We start from the raw sequence: 25,805 nt of genomic DNA on the forward strand, positions 1-25,805 counted from the left end.
GCACAAGCAGCTGGGAGAAATAGTCGCCACTATACAACAGAACAGGTAAGGAGTGACCTTCATGCCATTTAATGTTGGGTTCAGCTGTGTGAAAGTAAACTTGAATATAGACTGGAACAACACTTCTAGGAATGGGCAATAAATGCTGCCCCAGGCAGTGACACAACCCATGAATGGATTAAGAAATGTAGTGTTTGAAAAGGGCAGTGTTGGTGTCAAATCAACATTGCACTCTGTTGACATCATGATTTTCTTGCTCTGCATGCTGCTAGCAGTTCTTGTGCACAAGCACACAAATCAACTTAAGAAGGCATCAAGAAGACCTGGAAAGGTATATGTGTATCTTAGGTGCTATCAACCACTAGCAGGAATCTAAAAAATAAGGACATGCTTGGGCCCAATTTCACTCTCAATAATAAATTTCAACACATCGACAGTACAGGAAAAGATTCCAGCAACATTATTGCAAAGCAGATTTTGTCTTCTAATTGCAATGTTTGTAATAACACTTCAGTTTGGAAGTGAGGAATTAGATAATAATTCCTGGTCAGCAGTGTACATTCTACCAATATTATAAACTAATGCAAAATAGGTACTGTACTTAACTTCCAAAAATGCTGAGCATCAGTTAAAAGCAGAAATCTACTCTACAGGTTAGTAGATCTACTTTTAATATTTAAACTTGAAATTGACAACCTACAAAATAACCCACACATCAGATTAAGCAGTCTTTTATAAAACAAAGCACAGTGGATGCTGGAGATCTGAAACAAATACAAAAATTACCAGAGAAATTCAGCAGACCTTGCAGCATTTGTGAAGAGAAACAAAGTTCATATTTTGAGTCCAATGACCCTCTTTCAGAATTCTGCAGTTTCTCCAGCAATTTTTATTTTTGTTTCTGCAGTCTTTTGTTTCTTTTAATCTACACAGTCCTCACATAGAACCACATTAAGGAGTTTGGGGGAATTGGCAGCAGAAAATCTCATGCTATAAGACACAATGCTTGGAATTTCTCCCACTCTGCCATTTTACCATTGCCATAAGATAAGTGAACCTCCACAGAAACAATGCAAATGGGTTGTTTGCACTGTTTGTACCACAGTTTCATTGATCGTTTACTAAAATTATGGTGGATCAAGAAAATGTGATGGAGACTCTCTTCCTAAACTGTTGTGAGTTCTGTCCGTTTGAAAATAAAAACTATAGATTGTGGGCGGCACGGTGGCACAGTGGTTAGCACTGCTGCCTCACAGCGCCTGAGACCCGGGTTCAATTCCCGCCTCAGGCGACTGACTGTGTGGAGTTTGCACGTTCTCCCCGTGTCTGCGTGGGTTTCCTCCGGGTGCTCCGGTTTCCTCCCACAGTCCAAAGATGTGCAGGGCCAGGTGAATTGGCCATACTAAATTGCCCGTAGTGTTAGGTAAGGGGTCAATGTAGGGGTATGGGTGGGTTGCGCTTCGGCGGGTCGGTGTGGACTTGTTGGGCCGAAGAGCCTGTTTCCACACTGTAATCTAATCTAATCTAATCTAAAAAGTAGAAAACACCTTAATCCCAGAAATTGTAATCAAATTTGATATCGACTCCGGATTATAAACTGATAAGGAAATAAATTCAACTTTGGCAGTATCAGTCACCCATGACCCACCATTTTAGGAAGGGAAGTTCAAGCTGGGAGTATAACGGCAGCCAATCTAATACTGCCTGTTTTGCACCGCAGTGTCGTTCAGTTTTCAAATGCATAACCGATCCAGTCAAAGGGAATCTATTTTAAGAGAATTCTTGAAAAAGCATTTGACATTTTGGTATGATTTGATAGAATATATGTTAACATTGAGTCGTGTCCACTATTTCTGAATCACAAGGTTCTGGATTCAAGAACATCTCCAGGGTTTGAACATAATATTCAAGGCTGAAACTCCAATGCACTACTGTGAGGGCATAATGTGCTGTTAGAGATGCTGTATTTCAGTTGAGGTCATAGAGTCATAGAGATGTACAGCATGGAAACAGACCCTTCGGTCCAAGCTGTCCTTGCTGACCAAATATCCCAACCCAATCTAGTCCCACCTGTCAGCACCCGGCCCATATCCCTCCAAACCCTTTCTATTCATACACCCATCCAAATGCCTCTTAAATGTTGCAATTGTACCAGCCTCCACCACTTCCTCTGGCAGCTCATTCCATACACGTACCACCCTCTGAGTGAAAACGTTGCCCCTTAGGTCTCTTTTATATCTTTCCCCTCTCACTCTAAACCTTTGCCCTTTAGTTCTGGACTCCCCGACCCCAGGGAAAAGACTTTGTCTATTTATCCTATTCATGCCCCTCATAATTTTGTAAACCTCTACAAGGTCACCCCTCAGCTTCCGACGCTCCAGGGAAAACAGCCCCAGCCTGTTCAGCCTCTCCCTGTAACTCAAATCATCCAACCGTGGCAACATCCTTGTAAATCTTTTCTGAACCCTTTCAAGTTTCACAACAGAATTGCATGCAATATTCCAACAGTGGCCTAACCAATGCCCTATACAGCTGCAACATGACCTCCCAACTTCTGTATTCAATAAAAGCAAATTACTGTGGATGCTGGAGTCTGAAACCAAAAGAGAAAATGCCGGAAAATCTCAGCAGGTCTGGCAGCATCTGGAAGGAGAGAAAAGAGCTGACGTTTTGAGTCTAACTGACCCTTTGTCAAAGCTGGACAAAGGGTCAGTTAGACTCAAAACATCAGCTCTTTTCTCTCCTTACAGATGCTGCCAGACCTGCTGAGATTTTCCAGCATTTTCTCTTTTGGTTCCTGTATTCAATACTCTGACCAATAAAGGAAAGCATACCAAGCACCTTCTTCACTATCCTATCTACCTGTCACCATTTCCAAGAACTTTATTCCTGGTGTCCTGGCCAGCATTTATCCCTCAATCAATATCACACACAAAAATACAGATTGTCTGGTCATTATCATGTTATTGTTTCTGGGTATTTTCCAACATTGCAACAATGATTATACTTCAAAAGTATTTCATTGACTGAAGTGTTTTGAGATGTCAGTTGCTCATAAAATCAAAACAAATGCAATTTTATTATCAGTAACCAGATGATTCAGATTTATCTTCTTATTTAGTTAATCAGGGACTATAACCACGGTGAGAATCATTAATAGGTGTGTATGAAATGCAGGATGTCATTATGCATGAACACGTTCAGAGTAAGCAACTTGGAAAAAATACATATGAACATACATATTTTCATGGTCTCCTGTATAAACATACAAACATACATACTTAATCAGTCTCTTTCAACATGACCAAAAGTATGAAATTTAAATTTGCTGGCAACACAAAGATTGATAGAAGAGTAAATTGTGAAGGAGTCAAAAGGAATTTGCAAAGGGATATGAGACATTTTGAGTGAATGAGAAACAAAAATGGTGGATGAAGTATACAGCCATGTGAGAAAATATGAACTTGTCCACTTTAGCAGGAAGAAAAGCAACATGTCATTTAAACGGAGAGAGATTGTAGAACACTGTGGTACTTAAGGATCTGGGTGTACTGGCAGATGAATCACAGAAAATTATCACAGCGTGAGAACCACAGTTTTTTTTTGGAATTAAAATTAGAACAAATGAAAGTTTGGTCGATGACAAGGTTGCAGAAAGTTTAGCATATGATTTTTGTGAGACTCAACTGTCAAACATGGATCTGTGTTATGCTTCACTTATTGTTAACAAAAGGTCACTTGACCTTTGGAAAAGCAAAGCTATTCAGAGAGGGAGGAGTTGGAATTTTCTAGTGGAAGAAGCTTTGAGCTGAATATTGCCGAGAAGCAGTTTTTAGACTGTTAATTTCAGTTTCGTCACCAAGTGAGGAAGTTGCACAATTGAAAAAAAACTTCTGAGAAGGCTCATTCAATTGATTCCTGGGATAAGGGTTCATCTTATAAGAAAAAGTTGAATTTGAATGTGTCTTTATCCAATGGATTTTAGAAGATGAAAAAGTGATTTTTCCATCACATTGATGACCAGGGAGCTCTCCCATTCTTACCGTCTGCCACTGGTATGCATTGAAAAGATTTACCAGTGGATACTCAAACTGTTTATTACACACTTTCCTTGACAAGAAAGTCCTGGAATGGGATTTAAGACCAGAGCTTCTGCTTTAAGGATGTACCACCAGAACCGCCCAACAGATTTAAACTAATTGCAAAAGAATCTGAAGCAAAATGGAGAGTTTTTTTGATGCAACAAGTTGTTACATTATGGGTCTCACTAAGTGAAAGGGTGCTGGAAGAAGTTTCAATAGTAATTTGGAAAAGGGAATTAGATTAGCACATATAAAGGAAATATTTGTAAGATTTCGTTGAGAGAGGATGAAAGAGAAGCTAATGTGATATCTCCTTCAGAGTCAGCATAGGCACAATGTGCCAAAAGGCCGTAATTTGTGCTGCGTGATTCTATGAAAATGATCCATTGTCTGGTCATTATTACCAATCTTGCACTGCTGTACTGTTAAATACATTTCAAGAATATAATTATCTGAACAATGAATGCCAGTATGTTGATGAGATAAGTACCTTAACCCAGCTGCAGTGTGTTGTAAACAAAAAAAATCCATTGTATTTCACCATATTTCTCTTTTTGTTAAGATCTATTATCCCATTGCAAGACTCATTCTTTGCAATAAAAAGTATGGCTGCTGTCCAATTTGTGGAAACTAAATTACTTGATTCTGCAAACACTGCATATATAATAGCAAAACATTATGACTAATTTGCTGTTCTTTATTGTTATTAAATGCTGAATCAAATTGTTCTGAGCAACATTTGTACCACCTCCTATGTATTTGCTGTCAGATATTTAGAGGCATAGATGTGTGCATAGGCCTCTGCTGTGTATCTATGAGCAGAGCTTTAATTGTAACCTACATTGTGACTTCTGTTGATGAAATTTAAAATATTAAAAGTAATAACAAATATTATAAACACAGTTGGTATTGTTGATATGTATGAATGGAATGTCGAGTGTTCAAAAGCATGAGCACATTAAGAGTAAACACTTGGAACATGCAGACAAAATATATTTTTCCTTTATCTCTCAGTACACCATTATTCCCCATGGATTTCTTGAACTGTTCCCAGAAATTAACAGAATGCCTTAATGTTAAAAGTGTTATGAAGCACTTCCTGGAGGCATAATCAAACAAAAGTGTGCATCAAAACAAAGGAGATATTTAGAAGGATGACCAATTGTTTGCTCAAAGACATAGGTTCCAGGGATTGCCTTACAGGAACAGAGGCAATGCGCAAGCATGAAACCTTAGGGAGAATAACTTTATGCAGCCAGTATACAATTGAGAAAAACGTATAAATGGTCAGGGCTGGAAATGGCAAAAAAAATTGATAAAAGTTTCAGTGCCAAATGAACTAAGACAAGGTGGTAGTTAGGCAACGTAATGAAGGTGAAAGAGAGTAGATTTTGTGCTGGTCAGTTATGAAGCTGAAAGCTCAGTTTGGAATTGAATAACTCATCAGAAAAGTTTTTTGTATTCATAAGATATAGACTTCGCTAGTTAGGCTATGGATTTCTTGCCAATCCATAATCAATGATGATGAGCTGTCTTCATGAATTACTGCAGCCCTTGAGGTATTAGAGCACACAGTGTGTTTGGGAGGCAGTTTAAGGATTTTGTCCCAGCAACAGTGAAGGAGCAGCAATTTAATTCCAAAGTTTGTGCGAAGATTTGTAGCTCGGGTGCTCGTTGTTGTGGTTCTGTTCGCCGAGCTGGAAGTTTTTGTTGCACACGTTTCGTCCCCTGGCTAGGCGACATCATCAGTGCTTGGGAGCCTCCTGCGAAGCACTTCTTTGATGTTTCCTCCGGTGTTTATAGTGGTCATGTTGCTTGTTGTCTGCGTGTGTGACAGAACGAAGGACCCAATACCCAACATGAGCAAGACGAATGTAGTGTACAAAATACCATGCAAGGACTGCACTAAACACTATATAGGACAAACAGGAAGACAGCTAACAATCCGCATACATGAACATCAACTAGCCACGAAACGACACGACCAGCTATCCTTAGTAGCCACACACGCAGACAACAAGCAACATGAATTCGACTGGGACAACACTACTATCATAGGGCAAGCCAGACAGAGAACAGCCAGGGAATTCCTAGAGGCATGGCATTCATCCACAAACTCCATCAACAAACACATCGACCTGGACCCAATATACCAACCACTACAGCGGACGGCTGAAACTGACAACCGGAAGCGGCAGGGACAGACCACTATAAACACCGGAGGAAACATCAAAGAAGCGCTTCGCAGGAGGCTCCCAAGCACTGATGATGTTGCCTAGCCAGGGGACAAAACGTGTGCAACAAAAACTTCCAGCTCGGCGAACAGAACCACAACAATTTAATTCCAACTGAGGATGCTTGACCTTGGAGGGGAACTGCCAACTGAGGTTGTTGGCAAGCATCTATTGCCCCTGTCCTTCTATGTAGCAGAGGTCATGGATTTGGAAGACTTACTGAAAGTGAGTTACTACAGTGCATCTTGTCGATGTACACACTGCTGCTACTTCATGTCAGTGCTGAATGTTCAAGATGGGTGGATGGTGTGCCAATCAAGAGGGCAGCTTTGTTCTGGATGGTGTTGATCTTTTAGAATGTTGTTGAAATTGCATCCATCCTAGCAAATGGAGAGCATTCCATCATACTCATGACTTGTGCCTTGTAGGTTATGGATAGACAATGGGAAGACAGGAGTTGAATTGCTCACCACAGAATTCCTAGTCTTTGAACTGCTCTTGTGGTCATAGTTTCTCTATAGCAATTCCAATAATGTTTCAGATCAATGGCACTCCTCAAGATGTTGATATCAGTGATGGTATTGCTATTAAACATCAATTGTTACATTTTCTCTTGTTTGAGTTAGTCATTACCTGGCACCAGTGTGGCATGAATGTTACCAGACTCTTATCAGCCCAAGACAAATTGTTTTCCGGGCCTTGCTGCTTTTGAGCATGGACTGTTTCAGTATCTGAGAAGTCACGAATGATGCTGATTCTCGTGCAATTGTCAACACATAGTCATAATTCTGTCATTTCCATCAAGGGAAAGCATTCATGAACATGACTGGGCCAAGTACACTATCCTACAGAACCTTATGGTCATGTCCTTGGACTGAAACAAGTGCCTTCCAACAAAAAGCATCTTCCCTTTATGCTAAGATTGATTCCAAACAGCCTGGTTGGCAGATGAGGCAGTGGTACAATGGTACTGACTGTTAGTTATTCATTCAGGGCATAATGTTCAAGTCTCTATATTGTAAAGCACGGTACAGAGGAAAATAAAGCTTTCTTTCTGCTTTGCGATCACAGCCCTGGAGGTCTTGGTGAAAATACTAGTGAAGAGAAGAGCAGTCCTACATTGGCTGACTGCTACGGAAGACCACACCAATCGATTCAGTCAGTCAGACAGCAATAGCCGGCTGTGTCACTGCTGTGTCCCGTGTTAAAAGGGACACCCAGCAGTGCATGCAAAATGTCAATGATCTTTTGCATTTCATAAGGGTAGATGTTCCCAATTTCTCTCTGTTACTTCATGCTCACAGGAGCACCATTTACTCTTACGCTGCCAGTGCAGTCACATCCTACCAAGGGTCACGGACTACAACTCTCAATATTGCATATATATCATGTCCATTCAATTGCCCCAAACCATGACCCCTTCCTGTCTTCAACACTTCCTACTCACACCTGGGAACATCTCCTGCTCATGCATCATCACCCTTTCCTCTTCCATAAACTTCCATCACACTAAATTCCTCCCTTTACCTCAGGAAGAATCGTCCCATTACTAGGCTGAGAGGTCCATGACAGTTGAGAAGTGTATTAGGTATCAGGTTCCTTACTTATTATTAAGAGAAAGTTCTGAATTTGCCCAGAGAACAAGACAGCTACTCATGTGAAGATGGAGAGACTTTTAATCGTGAACCAACTCAGTGAGCTTCAGTGTGCTGTGCTGCTCTGCTCTTGATGGGCTCAGTCATTCTTAATCTACACTGGCTTTCATCCCTCTTAAGTCAACTAACTCCCTTTATGCTATCATGCAGATATTAGCAGCACTCAGCAAATCTCTGCTAAAAATAACCCCGAACCAGAAACCTTCAGCCCTCCCCAATCTCTGAAGAGGACATCAAACAATGGTCAGAGAATGCTCCAGGAGGGTCTTCACCTGCACCTCCACCAGCTTAGAGACTTTCACGTCAGTAGTATCTCCATCTATGTTAGACTGAGTAGAAAATTCTGATGAGCATATCATTGGCAGCTAGTCAAGAAAGAAATATACCACATTTCTAATGCACTCAGAAGACAGGCAGAGGCCAGGCACCAAGCAGAAGATGATTCCCCTGTCTTAGCCATTTGTTACATCATCAGGATGCACAGGCATGTACAGGCACAGCAGGTGTGTTTGTCAGATGCACTTGGTACATTGGATCAAAGAACGGAGAAATCCATCAACTTTATCAGTATAGTGCACGCTTGCATCTGGCAGGAGCTATGGACAGATTGGTGAACACTGTGGAAACCCAGGTCCAGCGCATTCAGGGTCTGCCAGATATGTTCACAGATATCTATCCCTTAAACCAAAGATACTCAAGAACAATGGCAAGGCCAAAGTGATGAAGTGAAGCCCAGGTTCTCCTTTCTCTCAGCGATACAGTTTAGTGCCAGCACACACCCACTGGAGGATGAATCAGACTCTCGACCCCTGAAGTTTCTTCCTCAAGTCACTCTGAAAGTCCTGGCTCCAGCAGTTGACACAGTTTAGTGATGATGGCTCTGGACATTCTTCATCAGCATCGGCACTTTCTTTCAGACAGTTAAAGAAAATGACAGTGAGGTCGATCAATGCAGAGGGTCTCGACCTCCTTGGTAGATCTTCACCTGCTTCAACGCCTTCTGAAAACTGTGAGGCAGTCACTGCAGGTTACTGATCTTGCTGGGCTTGCTCAATGAAGTTGTAATTGTACAATGGTCATAATTGCTTGAGGCCATTACTGTTCAATATATATTCTTGGACAGTGAGCGACCTGCTGATGAAGTTTAAATTGAAGCCAGATGGGTGGCCTTAATGAATCAGTGAAGGCATGATTACTGTAATTGCCTGGATACAAATTCCCCAAAATATCCGTGAACAAATCTTTTGATTACAATAAACAGGCATGCCAGTCAGATTCAAGTATTTGAAACTGGACGTAAAAGTAACACAGCCTCAATCTTTGCATAACACATCTAGAATGAGCAACTTATTGTTGGAGCTCAACTCTGTTATTGTCATTTCACACATAGCTTACAACATATCGTGGCAGATGGTGCAGGCAAAAAGGATGTTTTGAGAGAGTAGCAATTCTCCATTCAAAGCCATTCTCCACCTGCCACACTCATTCACCACAAAGACAAAAGCTAATTGAAAATGCCACCTCGCTGTGCTTCCTGTAACTTAAATCTGCAAATCCATCATACATGCAGATAGCTTGCATCAACATATGCTCATGCTGTAGCTCTTGTGCAATATTTCCTATGTAGCTGTCTTCTTTCTGTTACCATGTCGTGAGTCACTAGATAGTGTATTCTGGATCAAGAAGGATCAGCTTTTTTTCTGCTGTTGTCGCCTTATAAGGAAAAAGTGACCACAAAAATCCAGTGCACCAATCCAACACCAATGGAACATATTCTTTCCTAAGTCATGCAAATCTTTCATCCATTCAATATTTCAAGAAAAAAAAATTAGTCTTACTAACTTGAACAGATCTAATTATAGATTACACATTTATTGATTCGTATAAATATTAAGATAATCCACATTTACAGTCTCTTTACTTTCACATAGTTTTAGTGCTATGACTGTCACCTGGAAGTGTGCAAAGACAGTTGCAGACTCACAAAAAGCAGCGCAGAAAGAAGCTGTTCAGTATCTACATCAGCTCTCTGAATAAGCAATATGACTCTGTTCCATTTCCCGTCTTTTCTCCGTAACACTGAGATTTGTTTCAATTGCTGGATCTTGGTATCAATCATACAAGCAATTTAGTACAGCACAATATCAGTTAAAGTAATCATGAAGTTGTTGGATGGTCATTAAAATCATAATAAGTTCAAGAATATCTTTTAGTGAAGGAAACCAGCTGTCGTAATGTAATCTGGTCTGTATGTGACTCAAATTAAACTCCAACATAACTGACTCTTCACTGTCCTTTATAGTGGCCAAGCAACCCATTTAGTTTGACTAAGAAAGTAACAGTGGCTCAAAACAACTTTCTTATCTGAGTTATCAAAACCAAAGGAAGAAATGGCATAAATGGATCTTTATTGCACCAAGATGTGCTCCCAAAGTTATGCAGGCAATTGAGAAAACCCCTCCAGAATTTAGTAGCAAATCCTTATAATCATATTTGTGATTGTTATCCAAAATAATGTTGTCCAATACATATGTCACTAGCTACGTCCGATTAATTGAAGATCTAAAGGAGACAAAGTGCATTTTTGATTTTAAAATGGGTATTAGAAACCTTATTGGTAATGTGACAATAATAGTCATAGTCTAATGCCATAAAAATTGCATTTTAACTTTCTTGTACACTTTATTGTGAAAAGGTGACAAAATCATTAAGAGAATCTCAATGTGAATTTGCAATCTTTGGTATTCGTCCTTACTGCTACTGCAGACAGCTCATGATATCTGCCCCCTCTGCCATATGAACAGAGCGTAAGGGTTGTTTGATATAGTTTGCTGCCACTAATTCTCAGTCACCACTACTGTGCCTAACTATCAGAAGAAGTACTTATCCTAGTTAATAAGATAAGATGGTTTATTGCATGACAGCTATAAGATTACTTTACTGGTCCATCAAAATTACTGCAGACCCTTGAGAGTTGTACAGAACAAATATGCTTCTTACAAAGGTTGATGTAGAACTCACACCTCACTCAAAGACTGTGTGACATCATCAGACTGGGTGCATCTAATGCATCTTCATGACAATTCTTTCAGAATCATTGTCTACTACAAAATCTTCCCCAAGCTCACTTCTCCATAGTTAATCATTAAGTGTTCATACATATAACTATATCACCTTCATCACTACCTCATCTCTCCACAGGTCTGTCTTCAGAAATATAGGTGGTCTGGATGCCTCACAATTTTTCCTGAACGCATTCACTTCAGACATAACTTGGGAGAATGTAGGGCTTCTGCTTGAGGATTGGTAATCTTGGATCTGGTCTGTGGATCATTTCTTTGCTGGAGGATCTATTACATCTTGAGAATAATTTGTGGAGGATGTTGTTACTGTTAGACCTTGTTTCTGGTCCATTCCCTTATCTGTGGGATCTTTAATCTCCTGAATTACCTGTGAGGTGGAGCTTTTCTCTGATAACTCATGTAGTTGCCTTATAAAGTCATTCAGACGATATGTAAACTTGTAAATATTCATCACAGAAGTCAGCTGTTCTGCTGAACCATATACTTGCTTCCAGTATTCTGGATTTCTGAACTATGCAACTGTGTGCAGATTCTATTTAAAATTCCCCCAATGATTATATGTCATATTTTCACAAATGCACAAGAAGGTTAAAGTACACATTTTTATGGCATTAGACTATGAGTATTGTGGTCACATTCCCAGTAAAGTTTCTAATTCTTCTAACCAGAAGAGGCATTTTCTTTTTCACAGTAATCTGGATACTTAGACCAGCCAATTTCTTCTGCTTGAGAAAATCCAGCATTTGGGGTGCTGGCATAGCTCACATGGAAACATATGCAGCCCTTCTCACACTAGTTGATGATCAGATTGAAAGTCTTCAGTCACAAGCTGTGGTGGTTTGACTGGTGATATGTTATCAGACCATCGACTGCTCTCTCATTAGAGAGAGAGAGGGAGAGAGAGGTGACTTGTGATGGTTTAACTTCAGGGTCATGACACCTCTAGTGATGGGAAAGGTTGAGGACAAGGGTCGTTCATGACACAGGAAGTGACCCCTTGCTGTTGACATTACTTCTTATCGCAAACCAGCCATTTTGCTAACTGAGCTAACTGACCCCCTAATGGTGAAATAGACATTATCTGACACAGTTGCGTTACTGAAAGATTGCTGCTCACTCAGCACAATCCTTGTCACTCGCATTGACCATTCCATTGTAGAAGCGGCATTTTGAACATTTTCACCAGCCCTGTGAAGTCTGTTACTTTCTCCAGTTTGATCATTTGAAACAGCTCCCTTGTAGAAACAGACAACAAGAGAAGAATTAGAACTTTCAGCCCATCAAACACACTTTGCCATGCAACATGATCATGTCTGATACATTACCTCAGCTCCCTACGATTTCTCCTTCTCCATACCCCTTAACCTTTAACCTCTAGAAATGCCAACACAAGAAATCTCCAAGTAAAATCCAACTGGGGCCTTCCTGTGTTAAGTCTAAACCACAGTGTGTCTCTGGGAGGATTTCCTCAGCCTACAGGAAGTAGATGAATCAGGAAACTGTCTGTCAAATTTCCCCATTAAGAACAAGCAGGAAATGCTTGATAGTTTGCACAGTGTGATTTATCTTCCATCTTGAAAATAGTTAAAATTGTCACAATACAGAAGTTAGGTAGGATAGTTAGGGTCTTGGTGCGAGCATAAATCCATGATTTTGATAAACCTCAGCCGGAATACCACCAGAGCTGTAGATGTTTTGATACTTACCCATTTGATTGTTTGTTGCAGCTCTCTGATCAATGCTTGTTGCAGCTCGCTGGTTCATCCAGAGACCGCACAGGGTCCTGGAAATAGCCTGAAAATTTTCCACTGTGGATACGTGGGGTTGAGAAGTTATTGAAACTGTTCTTCCCAACAGTGATGGATAGCATTGTCATTCTTAAGAACAAAAATCACCACTCTGTGAGTGAAAGGGTGTTGTCCACTTCACATTGATCTATAGATGATCGTGTTGACTTCAGAAATGTTTTTCATGCCATGATGACTAGGATATTGTTAGAGCTCTCAGGCATTCCTGTCTCATCACATGTCCTTTACCTGTAGGAGTTGGTCTTGAATCATTGGAATGGTGCCTTCTAGACTTGAAATCTTGAATAGTTCCATTTAAGCAATGGAGGCAACCTGCTTGTGTTATAGGAGATCACATATTTCAGCATTGCTCTCAGCAAATCAAATCTGGTGACAATGACACGCAAAGTTAAAGGTCTTAACACACGAGCCATGTGCGCATGACTTGATTTGTCCCTGAAGTTGAGTTGATTGTATGAAGATTTTCCAGATTACTTTGTGAGCTGCCCTTGAAAATCTTCTCTTTGTTCAGACTGCTTGAGGGATGAGATTTTAATTTACTTTCTCTTGGACTTTTGGCTCTTCCACGACTGGGATGCTAGGTGGGTTTTCATTACTGATTTAACAAGTCTTTGATCTGTCCAGCCAGCAACGGTACTCTAATTGGTTGAATGACAGATAATTCACTTTGATCTTTAAATCACACAAGGATATAATGCAGAAGACAGTGATATTTTGACCAAGGATGCCTGCCCATGCTTTTATATTTGAATTACCGGTGGAAGGCTGGTGCTTATTTTGTTTACGTTTCTTTTGGTTATGTTTGTTTAAAGAGGCCATATCGGGCACACTTCATCAGCAGGTAGACACCATTGCAATGGCTGTCCCCAAACAGTTTTTCTTTCCTCAATGGTTCCTCCCCAGACATCAGGGTCACAGCCAAACCTAGTGTTTAATTTTCCTCGAAGGGTAATCAGGTGATATGGTGGCTCAGTGGTTAGCACTGCTGCCTCACAGCACCAGGGATCTGGATTTGAGTCCCACCTTGGGTGATTGTCTGTGTGGGTTTCCTCCCATAATCCAAAGATGTGCAGGTCAGGTGAATTGGCAATGCTAAATTGCCCATGGTGTAAATATAGGATAGGGGAATTGGTCTGGGTGGTTTACTCCTTGGGGGTCAGTGTGGACTTGTTGGGCCAAAGGGCCTGTTTTCATATTACAGGGAATCCAATCTAATTTATTTGGTAATGGCAGTGAGAAATTGATCAATGTCAGAATAGAACTTTTATTTAACATATTAACAGAGTTAAGGGTTAGAGCAGAAGCACTGATAATTTGGCAGATTTATTAAGGCTGATCTGTAGCTGATGGGTCAAGAGCCTTTCATTCGTATAATGGAAGAGTTCTGACAATGCATTCAAGATCCTAGTTTGAATGGCAAAATCAAGTCTGTGAACCCAAGGCTCACAATAAGCCTTTTCTGTGCAGCGGAAACTGTCCCTGTGTGTTCCTTCAGCTGCTCCTACCCAGGAAGGCAAGTCATACGGAGGGTGTCAATTTCAATTTGGCATCTTGATATATCATGAGATACATTTGCAGTGTTTGTTTCCAGATGATCACACTTAGGATTATCCATGAATATTCTAATATTCCAAATCACAAAACTTAACATTATTTCATAATGATGGACATCCTACAAGGTACAGCTCTGAGATAGACAAGAGTTGGACAGCATACTTTTAGAACACTTTTTCTAGCCCCTTCCCCTCTTCATTTGGTGGGTGAGTGGAAGTTCTGAAGAAGACTGTTCAGTCACAGATGTTACTGTCTAAAGACATCTCTGTCCCAACACAGGTGTTCAATAATCTTCATACATCTGTAACCTGTATGCAGAGTCTTGACTAGATACTGGTAGGTATATGGTTCAGTCTTCTTACCAATTTTTCATCACTCCAGGAGTTGGCCAATGGACTTGTGTGCATTGCTTTGTTTCATGTGGAGATCTTATAACACTGTCATTGTCCACACAATTTTTATGAGATTATGATCAGATCTTACTGACCAGTCAAGTGAGGATTACTGGATCCTTCTGCCACTGCCATGAGTAATAAAACCTCTACAGGACAACTGACCCACCCATAGCTAATCACAGAATTTGAGGATAGTGTGAAATTTAATAAATTACAAAGAAGAATTACAAATTGTAAGAAACGTTATAAAGAAGGTTGCAAGTAGTATAGTGAGGAAACAGTGAAATATACTGACTCTTTCATCTATTCATGGATAACCTTTTAGACTGCACCTTGAATGGAACCTTCCACTTGTCATGATTGGTGCCTCTCCCAGGGGAAAAGAGCTTCCATTGGCATAATTCAAAGGATCATTAGCACATCTCCAGCATTTCAAGGTGGTGATCCATGGAATGTCTTTACGAATATTAATCATATAAGTTCCTCACTGACATTAGATCCTTGATTTGCCACTATTTCTGACACCTTTGAAATATCATCTTGGATGAAGTCAAGCACAAAAATACATGCTTCATGGCTCTGCCATTTCCTTATTCCCAGTTTTAATTTTTTGACTCAATCTCAAAGGGATCGATGTTTATTTTTGTTACTCACTCCTTTCTTACATCTCTTTCAGAAGCCTGTACAATCTTTCTACATTGCTTGCTAGTTTGCTCTCATTTTCAATTTTGATCAATTGATCATGTTTCGCTGTTTTCCAAAGCTCATTCAATCATCAGGCTCACTATACTATTTTCAACTACATTCTTTATTGAGTTGCTTACAATTTGTAATTTATAATTTATTAATTTCATACTATCCTCAGCATCTATAGAATCATTGAGTCAGAGAGATGTACAGCATGGAAACAAACCCTTCGGTCCAACTCATCCATGCCGACCACATATCCCAACCTAATCTAATCAGTCTTTCCAACAGCCGGCCCATATTCCTCCAAACCCTTCCTATTCATATACCCATCCAGATCCCTTTTAAATGTTGCAATTGTACTAGCCTTCACCACTTCCTCTGGCAGCTCATTCCATACACGTACCACCCTCTGCGTGAAAAAGTTGCCCCTTAGGTCTCTTTTATATCTTTCCCCTCTCACCTTGAACCTATACCCTCTAGTTCGGGACTCCCCACCCCAGGGAAAAATACTTTGTCTATTTATCCTATCCATTCCCCTCAAGATTTTTTAAACCTCTATAAAGGTCACCCCTCAGCCTCCAATGCTCCAAGGAAAAATAGCCCCAGCCTATTTAACTTCTCCCTATAGCTCAAATTGTCCAACCCTGGCAACACCCTTGTAAATCTTTTCTGAACCCTTTCAAGTTTCACAACAACCTTCCAATAGGAAGGAAACCAGAATTGCACACAACATTCCAAAAGTGGTTTAACCAATGTCCTGTACAGCCGCAACATGACCTCCCAACTCCTGTATTCAATACTCTGACCAAGAAAGGAAAATATACCAAACATCCTCTTCACTATCCTATCTACTTGCGACTCCACTTTCAAGGTCTCTTTGTTCAGCAACACTCCCCAGGACCTTACCATTAAGTGTATAAGTCCTGCTAAGATTTGCTTTCCCAAAATACAGCACCTCGCATTTATTTAAATTAAACTCCATCTGCCACTCCTCAGCCCATCGGCCCATCTGATCAAGATCCCGTTGTAATCTCAGGTAACCTTCTTCGCTGTCTACTATAACTCCAATTTTGGTGTCACCTACAAACTTACTAACTATACCTCTTAAGCTCACATCCAAATCATTTATATAAATGATGAAAAGTAGTAGTTGTCCTGTAGAGGTTTTATTACTCATGGAATGCATGAGTAATTCTGAAGCAATTACTTGATTGTTACTGCACATTTTACTATAATTTCCCAACCATCTTAATTCAACATACACCAACGTAATTGTTTTTATTTAACATTAGTCTTCTAGCTTCAGATTTAAATATACCACATGAAAATCTATCATATTATGATCACTCATCCCCAGCTCGGCAGAATTTGACAGATGTCAAAACCTTTTACAGTCGTATAGTTGTGGCGATTCCAGGGACAGAGTTGAGTAAAGATATGAAGGGATTTAAAAATTATGGTAGATTATAAGCCAATAAATGCCAGCAATTGTGGGAGAGATGGATGACAGCGATTTGATGTGATCTTGAATTATGAGCAACAGAGTTGTGATTTGTTTATTATCGTGTGTACTTTGTTACAAAATACAGCAAAGACTTTTGTACAGTGTTGCCACTCTCTGGTGCTATCTTCAAACACAGAAAAATAAACCAAAACATAGAATATCAAGACAGAACAATAAAGAAATAAAGAAATTCATTGCCATGAATGCCGTTGCCATGACCAAGCTCTTCATAAGAGGTAAGTAAAAAGATGAAAAGAAATGAGAAAAGTGGAAAAAATCAAAATGAAAAGGAATGCAGATGGAGTGGACAAGCCTCAGGCTCAGGAGCTCTGTTCTTTTGGGGTGAGCTGAAGTAATTATTTTGTGAAGTACCTTGCGATATTTTAACATGTTAAGTGTGCTTTTCATTCCATTTCTGCATTTCATCATCTTAACTTAGGCCAGAGTCTCTTTAATGTACGCTAATTAGAATCATATTACTTCCATAGGAATCTGCTAGTATTTAATGGTCTGCTGAGCATGATAACCATGAATTTAACCTGTTAGGGATGAAAAGAAGCTCTCTCAAGATAAGTCAAAGTATTTCCTCTTTGGGATTGCAGGAACAGATTGATTCTTTTGATTCCCATATGGATGTTTTGTGCTTCACTTTCAAAGTGACTCCAAATTGCATCCCCTCCTCACCGAATGACTTGGTGCAGATCAGAAATCTCTATGCTAAATGATTTTGACTCACCCTAATCTGGCTAGCTGTTGAGAGGTATGGTGCTGGAAAAGCACAGCAGATCAGGCAGCATCAGAGGACCAGGAAAATCGATGTTTCGGGCAGAAAGCCCTTCATAGGGGATCCAGCTAGCTGTCTCCCTTTACACATTTAAGAAATGCAGCCAGCCAGGTGGAAGCAAATAATGCCTGGGTTGGCAAACTTTGGCAAGGTTACCCAGAAATTCTTCAGTGAAAAAGCTCCTGGGTCCAACAGGGTAAAATCCACCTGTATCTGACTGTTGCTTGCTGAAGCAACGTGTAATAATGGTTGATGTTTAAGTGAGACATGCTCATTTTGTGTATTTGAGTGATGTTTGACTGTCCTCATTCTGTGAAGGAAATAGGACATTGCTATTACATGAGCACGCATAAACCTACTGTCCTGAAGTAATTACCCCCAAATCCCATCACAACTTCCAAGACCTGAAATGCCATTAGCGTCATGACAGGATCATGGCAGTGAGAGGAAATGCCATATTAATCCACTTCTAACAGCGGACACATTCAGGAAAGGAGCCCTGCCAAAGGAATTGGGTGTAGCAAACAAAAAGACCACAGACTTGATGGATCAAATGCCTAGTGAACCAACTTGTTCTACTGTTGCAGACCACCTGATGTTGCAATACCTACAGTGCCATTAGGAAGAAAGTACCAGGCTTTTGGCCCAGAGACAGTGAGGGAATAGAAACATAGTTTCAAGTTAGATGGTGTGAGACTTGGAGGAGAACTTCGGTAGTAGTCCCATTCATCAGCCATCCTTGTCCCTCTGGGTTTTGTAGATCACAGGCTTGAAAAGTTCTGTTGAACTAAATTGCTCCAATGTATCTAGTTGATTGTACACACTGTTGCTCCCACACATTGATAGTGGAGAAAATGAATTTTCAACATGATGGATAGGCAGCCAATCAAATCGTCTGTTTTGTCCCAAATGGTTTTGAGCTGCTTTGATGTTTTTGGAGCTGCAATCATCAAGAAAAGTGGAGAGTATTCCACCACATCTTCTGACTTGTACCTTGTAGATGTTGGAGAGATTGTGGGAAGTCAAGGAAGGAGTCAATCACTAAAAAAATTCCCAGACTCTGAACTGGTCTTGGAGAAGGCATTTATATAGCTGCTCCATTTACTTTTCTGATCAATGGTGATCCATTGATGTTGATAGTAAGGATTTTGGCAATGGCAGTGCTGTTTAATATCATCGAGACATGGTTAAATTTTCAACATGATGGATAGGCAGCCAGCAAAAAAGCCATCCCGTATTCCCAATTCCTCCGCCTCTGCTGTATCTGCTCCCAGGAGGACCAGTTCCACCACAGAACACACCAGATGGTCTCCTTCGTTCGAGACCACATTTTCCCTTCCCACGTGGTTAAAGATGCCCTCCAACGCATCTCATCCACATCCCGCCCCTCTTCCATCAAACCCCACGTCTCCAACCGTAACAAGGACAGAACCCCCCCAGTGCTTACCTTCCACCCTACCAACCTTCGCATAAACCACATCATCTGACAACATTTCCGCCACCTCCAAACAGACCCCACCACCAGGGATATATTTCCCTCCCCACACATTTCCACTTTCCGCAAATACCATTCTCTCCGTGACTACCTGGTCAGGTCCACATCCCCCTACAACCCACCCTCCCTTCCTGGCACCTTCCCCTGCCACCACAGGAATTGCAAATTCTGCGCCCACACCTCCTCCCTCACCTCCATCCAAGGCCCTAAAGGAGCCTTCCACATCCATCAAAGTTTTACCTGCACATCCACCAATATCATTTATTGTATCCGTTGCTCCCGATGTGGTCTCCTCAACATTGGGGAGACGAGCAGAGCGCTTTAGGAACATCTCCAGGACACCCGCACCAATCAACCCCACCGCCCTGTGGCCCAACATTTCAACTGCCCCTCCCACTCTGCCGAGGACATGAAGGTCCTGGGCCTCCTTCACCGCTGCTCCCTCACCACCAGACGCCTGGAGGAAGAACACCTCTTCTTCCACCTCGGAACATTTCAACCCCATGGCATCAATGTGGATTTCACCAGTTTCCTCATTTCCCCTTCTCCCACCTCACCCCAGCTCCAAATTTCCAGCTCAATTGCCCTCATGACCTGTCCTACCTGCCTATCTTCCTTTCCACTGATCCACTCCACCCTCCTCTCTGACATATCACCTTCATCCCCACCCTCATTCACCCATTGTACTCTTTGCTACCTTCCCCCACCCTCCTCTCTGGCCTATCACCTCCATCTCCACCTCCATTCACCTATTGTACTCTATGCTACTTCCTCCCCACCCCCACCCCCATCTCATTTATCTCTCCACTCTGCAGGCTCCCTGCTTCTATTCCTGATGAAGGGTTTTTGCCCGAAACATCAATTTTCCTGCTCCTCGGATGCTGCCTGACCTGCTGTGCTTTTCCAGCACCACTCTAATCTAGCCAATCAAATAGTCTGTTTTGTCCCAAATGGTTTTGAGCTGCTTTGATATTTTTGGAGCTGCAATCATCAAGAAAAGTGGTGAGTATTCCACCACATCTTCTGACTTGTACCTTGTAGATGTTGGAGAGATTGTGGGAAGTCAAGGAAGGAGTCAATCACTAAAAAAAATCCCAGACTCTGATTTGGTCTTGGAGAAGGCATTTATATAGCTGCTCCATTTACTTTTCTAATCAATGGTGATCCATTGATGTTGATAGTAAGGATTTCGGCAATGGCAGTGCTGTTTAACACCATCGAGACATGGTTAAATTTTCTTTTGTTAAAAATGATTATTATATGGCCTTTGTAGGTGTGACTATTACTTGCATGTTTATATGATTTCACCCCATATGTGAGTCCTCCAGCAGAAACCCTTTTGAAAAATGCATCCAAATATAAGATTTTGCATAGTAATCTAGTTGTCTTACCTCAGTGCTCATTGTTAAATTACAAGTATTCTTTATTCCTCCACAGTTTGTACCAGGAAGAATGCCTCATCTTCCATCTCAGAACACTTCTACCCCATGGCATCAACGTGGATCTCACTAGTTTCCTCATTTCCCCTTCCCCCACCTCACCCCAGCTCCAGCCTTCCAGCTCAGCACTGCCCTCATGACCTGTCTTACCTGCCTATCTTCCTTTCCACCTATCCACTCCACCCTCCTCTCTGACGTATCACCTTCATCCCCACCCCCATTCACCCATTGTACTCTTTGCTACCTTCTCCCACCCTCCTCTCTGACCTATCACCTCCATCCCCACCCCCATTCACCTATTGTACTCTATGCCATTTCCTCCCCACCCCCACCCCCCTCTCATTTATCTCTCCACTCTGCAGGCACCCTGCCTCTATTCCTGATGAAAGGACATTGCTCCTTCAATGCATTTGGGCTAATAAGTCCAGACTTCTCAATAATCATTTCTTCAACATGATTAACAGCCCATCCCCCTCCAAGCCCCATCACTTCAATTAAACCAGATATCAAGACTTTTCAAAAGCTTGGATCAAATGAACTTTCAAGTCACAGGTAATAGGATGGTTTTCTTAAAATCTTTCTGTACTTCTCCATAATTGTTGCATATTCAACAACTGGACAAATTAAGTCTTCATTCTTCAAGTAGTTAACTAGCTTATTAGCTGTTTTACAAATGCTATTGTTAGGTGAGTATGATTGATATTTTTGTCATCTTAGCCAACAAACTGCACAAAGTAAATTGCAGCAAAATCTTTCAAAGCTGTCTTTTCGATTGGCAGATGTTTCAATTTACACAGAAAACTCAAATTAAACTCCTTTTGCAATAGGGAAATATAGCCCCTTTTTTTCTTTCAATGTAAATAATTCCTCTGTATGACTTATACATGGAATATTACCATTAACTTTTTTTATCAGTATGCTGCAATGTCATTTTCTTTCAGGGATAGTAAGGAGATTTCAATTTTGGCTCTCGGAGATACCTTTCTTATAATCTCAGAGAAAGAAAACTCTGTTACCTTTCAGAACAAGTCACTGTTGTTGGAGAAACACGGTTTTATTCTGGGCAAGTGTTCTCAGATTCTCTTTGAAGAATGACACACCCCAGTTTGAATTAAATGCTAATTTGCTTTCTACTGATACTATAAATCAATTGTCAGCAGATATCAAACATTATTTGCAGCTCAGTTAAATTCAGTCCTTAATACGTTGGTGTTTCAGGTGAAAGTGCATTTAAGTTTAGTCATCATACGATCCACAATGAGGTACCTTTAGACTGTGACAAACATCTTCCAAACCCAACTTCCCACCTGCTCCTCACATCCCCTCTGTATAGACTGTTGGAATAGAAAACCAACCCGTTTGTACAAACAATTGCAGTACTGGAAGAATCAACACGTTATCCCAAACCTAATGTTTGTAATGATACGACTTAGAACATGCAGTGCATTAGAATTCTTAAAATCCACAGAGACAGGTGCATATCAGCTAGCGTGTCCTAACTCTAAGTAACATTTATTCTATTGCAAATTAAGTACATAACCGTGTATATAGGAAACACACAGGATCTGCCATTGCCTCTTAAAGTGATACATTTTGCCGTTAGTCTGTTAATCACATCATATATCCATCGTTTGAAAGATCAGGGAGAAGGTATAAAACCAGTTATATGCAAGTGGCCAACACAAATCTGAATACATCAGATGAACTATTTATTTATTCGTCACAACACTGCTCCTAAAGCATGAAGACAACTTCCAGCGACAGGGGGATGAACGAAATGCCCACCTGTATGAAACGAACACCAGAGTAACTCCCCGCACACTGAAGACTGCAAACGAGAACCCAGGGAACAGGGTTGAGGAATAATCCCTCAGCATCACTACAGACTCAACTACCCTCTAATTCATCCGAAAACAACAACAATGAATATATCTCCTGTCTGCTACCGTGATGGTTAGTGCACAAACTGCAGAAATACCTGTGGGCACGCTTTCTGTCAGTGAACGCTTCTCGCCAGCTTCGTCAAGCCCCTTGCTGGCAAGTGTCACAATTTATATTCTCACTTTGTAATCGTGTTTGGATTATTTTGCCTTTCACCACTCCCACCTTGCGATCGAAGGCGACCTCCCAGCGTGCGGATCCCGCTACCATGACAGCATTAGGTGGACATCAGGAGCGGCGAGGGACCTTTCGGCTGAGATGAGGAGGTGCCTGGCAGGGATTGCGAAGTTGGGCGGGAAGCCGCGATCAGGTCGAACCCGCCATGTTCCTCGGAAGCAGGATGAGGAAGAAGAGACAGTGAATGTTTTGAAAATCCAGCCTGCCACCGAGATGTGATCAGAGCCCGCACTAGTGGCAGCACACGGTTTGAGCTTTCTAAAAATAGCAATCCAATAATGTGAGGAGTCTAGGAAACACAAAGTATGTATATAGCACATTCAGGCAGCGGCATGGATACAATTGGATGGAGTGAAAGTGCTTGCTTGTCCTGGTGATGGACAACATTAGTGCATAAAAAGGAAATGGTGCAAATTTGACCGCATTTAACAGTCTACACTTGTACTGATATAGTTCGTGCACAAACATGATCGTGGGCAGTTTTCTTACTACAACAGCTGTTTATTTGTCCTGTGGCTAAATTATGCCCACACTCGTGCCCCGTTCAGTCAAACCACCCTTCAATAGATTAGACATTAGATTTCACTCCACCATTAAACAGATTTCTCCCCGTTATAGAAGGGCCGACCCAGCTGAAGAGGAAACCAGTGCCAGCAATGCTGAGGGTTCCTGTCCCGTGTGTGCCTGCTGTGATCAAACCACAGCCGGCTCGGGAAACCGAGAAACCGACTGACAATGATTATCACTCAGCTGAACATAGTGTGGATTTTGTTTTAGTTTTGAAGAGGAGGGTCAGGCTGCTGTCTGGTCATGATCTTGTGAACGATTAAGTCAAGCAGTGGGGCGACAGGAAATGCGAACGGAAACCCCCGAGATCATCGTCAAATATGTTTTTTTTTACTTAGGGGGGTGTTTCCATTTGATAAACACGTCGCAGATAATATTAACAACAAAGATATCTAATATTTTCAGCTCTGAATGAGGCTGAGTTAGGAATCTTTTTTAATCTTTCTTGAATTCTATTAATCTTCATGTGAACCTATATTGCTTTTTTTTTTGTTTTACCCCCATTGCAGCATCTTCGCTCCAAGGTTGCTAAATAAATGTGGTTTGTTAATAGTGACCCGCTACGGGGGACGTGCAGTAGGATAAACGCTTGAACTGAGTCGATACCGCTGTTCAGATGAAATTCCAAATCTGAGGGCAGTTTCACCCTGCCCCCGGGGCTGTATACAGAAGTCTTTGGACGAGGTTACAAAGAAAGATCCACGCTCTGATCGACCGGATTAGTTGTAGGGAGCACAGAGAGAACAGCAGCAAGGTGAGGCATTCTCTCAGGCATGCAATCCCTGACAATAAGATGTGGCGCTGGAAAAGCACAGCATTCCAGGAAGCAGGAAAGTTTTTAGCCCGCTGTCTGACCTGCTGGGCTTTTTCAGCTTCATGTCTATTGACTCTGGTTTCCAGCATCTGCAGTCCTTGCTGTCTCCCAATCCCTGACAAGCCAATGGCACTGAGTATTTATTCCTTTCAGTCGGACAGAGCGGGCAAATGGGCTGATCCAGGTAACAGTCGAGAATGTGGCGCTGGAAAAGCCCAGCAGGTCAGGCAGCATCCCAGGAGCAGGAGAATTGGCGTTTCCGGCGAGAGCCCTTCCTCCTGATAGGGGAGAGGGATGAATGGCTGATGAAGGGCTTTTGTCCGAAATGTCCTGCTCCTGGGATGCTGCCTGACCTGCTGTGTTTCCTCACTTTCGCCTGATCCAGGTAACAGTTCAATACTTCTTTCGGATTGGATGTGAAGTGGATCTCTCCCCGGCGGTTTGCTGAGCAATGCAGTTAAGAGCCGGTAGACCAACCACCACTCCTCTGGAGTTATACATACATATATATGAAACAACTGTCTCACTCGGGATTTGTTTTTATTCATTCAATGAATGTGTGTTGGACGGCTATCCTAACTGCCCTGGAGACGGTGCTCCTTTGAACCACTACAGTTGATGTGATGTAGGTAGACCCACAGTACTGTTAGGAAAGGTGCTCTAAGTATTGGACCCAGGGCACTGAGGGCAAGACAAAACGTTCCAAGTCAGATGTGTGTGAGAATCCTCATGTGTTGCTCCCAAATACCTGCTCTCATTATTCTTCAAGTTAGTGGAGTGAGTTGAGGGACCTAGATAGTTTAATGAGATGGCCAATGACAGCAATGGTGTAGGTACAAACTTTGCACCCATTGTGGTAGTCACGGAGGCCTGCCTCACTGCTTTACCCCATAATTGCAGACGGGAGACCCTCTATTTCTCTTCAATGGAGAGTGCTGCCTAGAGCTAATGTGGACCGCAGCTACTTATCTCATTATTGTGGGTTTGAAAGGTAATGTTGAAGAAGAGATAACAAATTGCTGCAGTGCATCTTGTAGCTGGTACACACTGCTGCATCAGACAGGCTGCTTTGTCATGGACGTTGTTCAGCCAGGCAAATAGAATATTCCCTAACTTGTGCTTTATAGACAGTGGTCAGACTTCGGGAAGATAGAAAGTGAGTTACTTGCTGCAGAGTTCTCAATCTGCTCCTGCAGTCACAGCATTTGTGTGATTGATCCTGTTCAGTTCTGTCAAGGTTAACTGCCAACATGTTCACAGTTGGAGGTTCACCAGTGGTCGTGCTGTTGAATGCCAGGTAGCAATGGTTTTGTCTCTTTTGTTGGAGATGGTCATTACCTGACACTTGTGTTCATTGCATCATAGAATCCCTACACTGTGGAAATAGGCTATTTGACCCAATAAGCAACCCACCCAGACCCATTCCCCTACATTTCACCTGACTAATAAACCTAACCTACACATCCCTGAACACCATGGGCAATTTAGCATGGCCAATTCACCTAACCTACACATCCCTGAACACCATGGGCAATTTAGCATGGCCAATTCACCTAATCTGCACATCTTTGGACTGTGGGAGG

The 25,805-nt window shown here is 41.6% G+C and overlaps 1 protein-coding gene across 4 annotated transcripts in view; it reads right to left on the bottom strand.

The window, feature by feature from the left end:
* LOC122549771 (histone deacetylase 9-like) overlaps positions 1-23,208 on the bottom strand; it is a 796,606-nt gene extending 773,398 nt beyond the window's left edge. For 3 of the 4 annotated variants that reach the window (XM_087987095.1, XM_087987091.1, XM_043689769.2), the window contains exon 1: positions 22,830-23,208. The gene's annotated coding sequence lies outside the window, so the exon portion shown is untranslated. Of the gene's footprint in view, positions 1-22,701 lie in introns of all 4 variants that reach the window. The other variant, XM_043689766.2, reaches the window with a different exon arrangement.
* Between the last annotated feature and the right edge of the window lie 2,597 nt (positions 23,209-25,805).

Source organism: Chiloscyllium plagiosum, unplaced genomic scaffold (assembly GCF_037043375.1).
Source record: "Chiloscyllium plagiosum isolate Xiang-an unplaced genomic scaffold, Cpla_swu_hap1 HiC_scaffold_5, whole genome shotgun sequence".
NCBI classification, from domain to species: Eukaryota; Metazoa; Chordata; class Chondrichthyes; order Orectolobiformes; family Hemiscylliidae; genus Chiloscyllium; species Chiloscyllium plagiosum.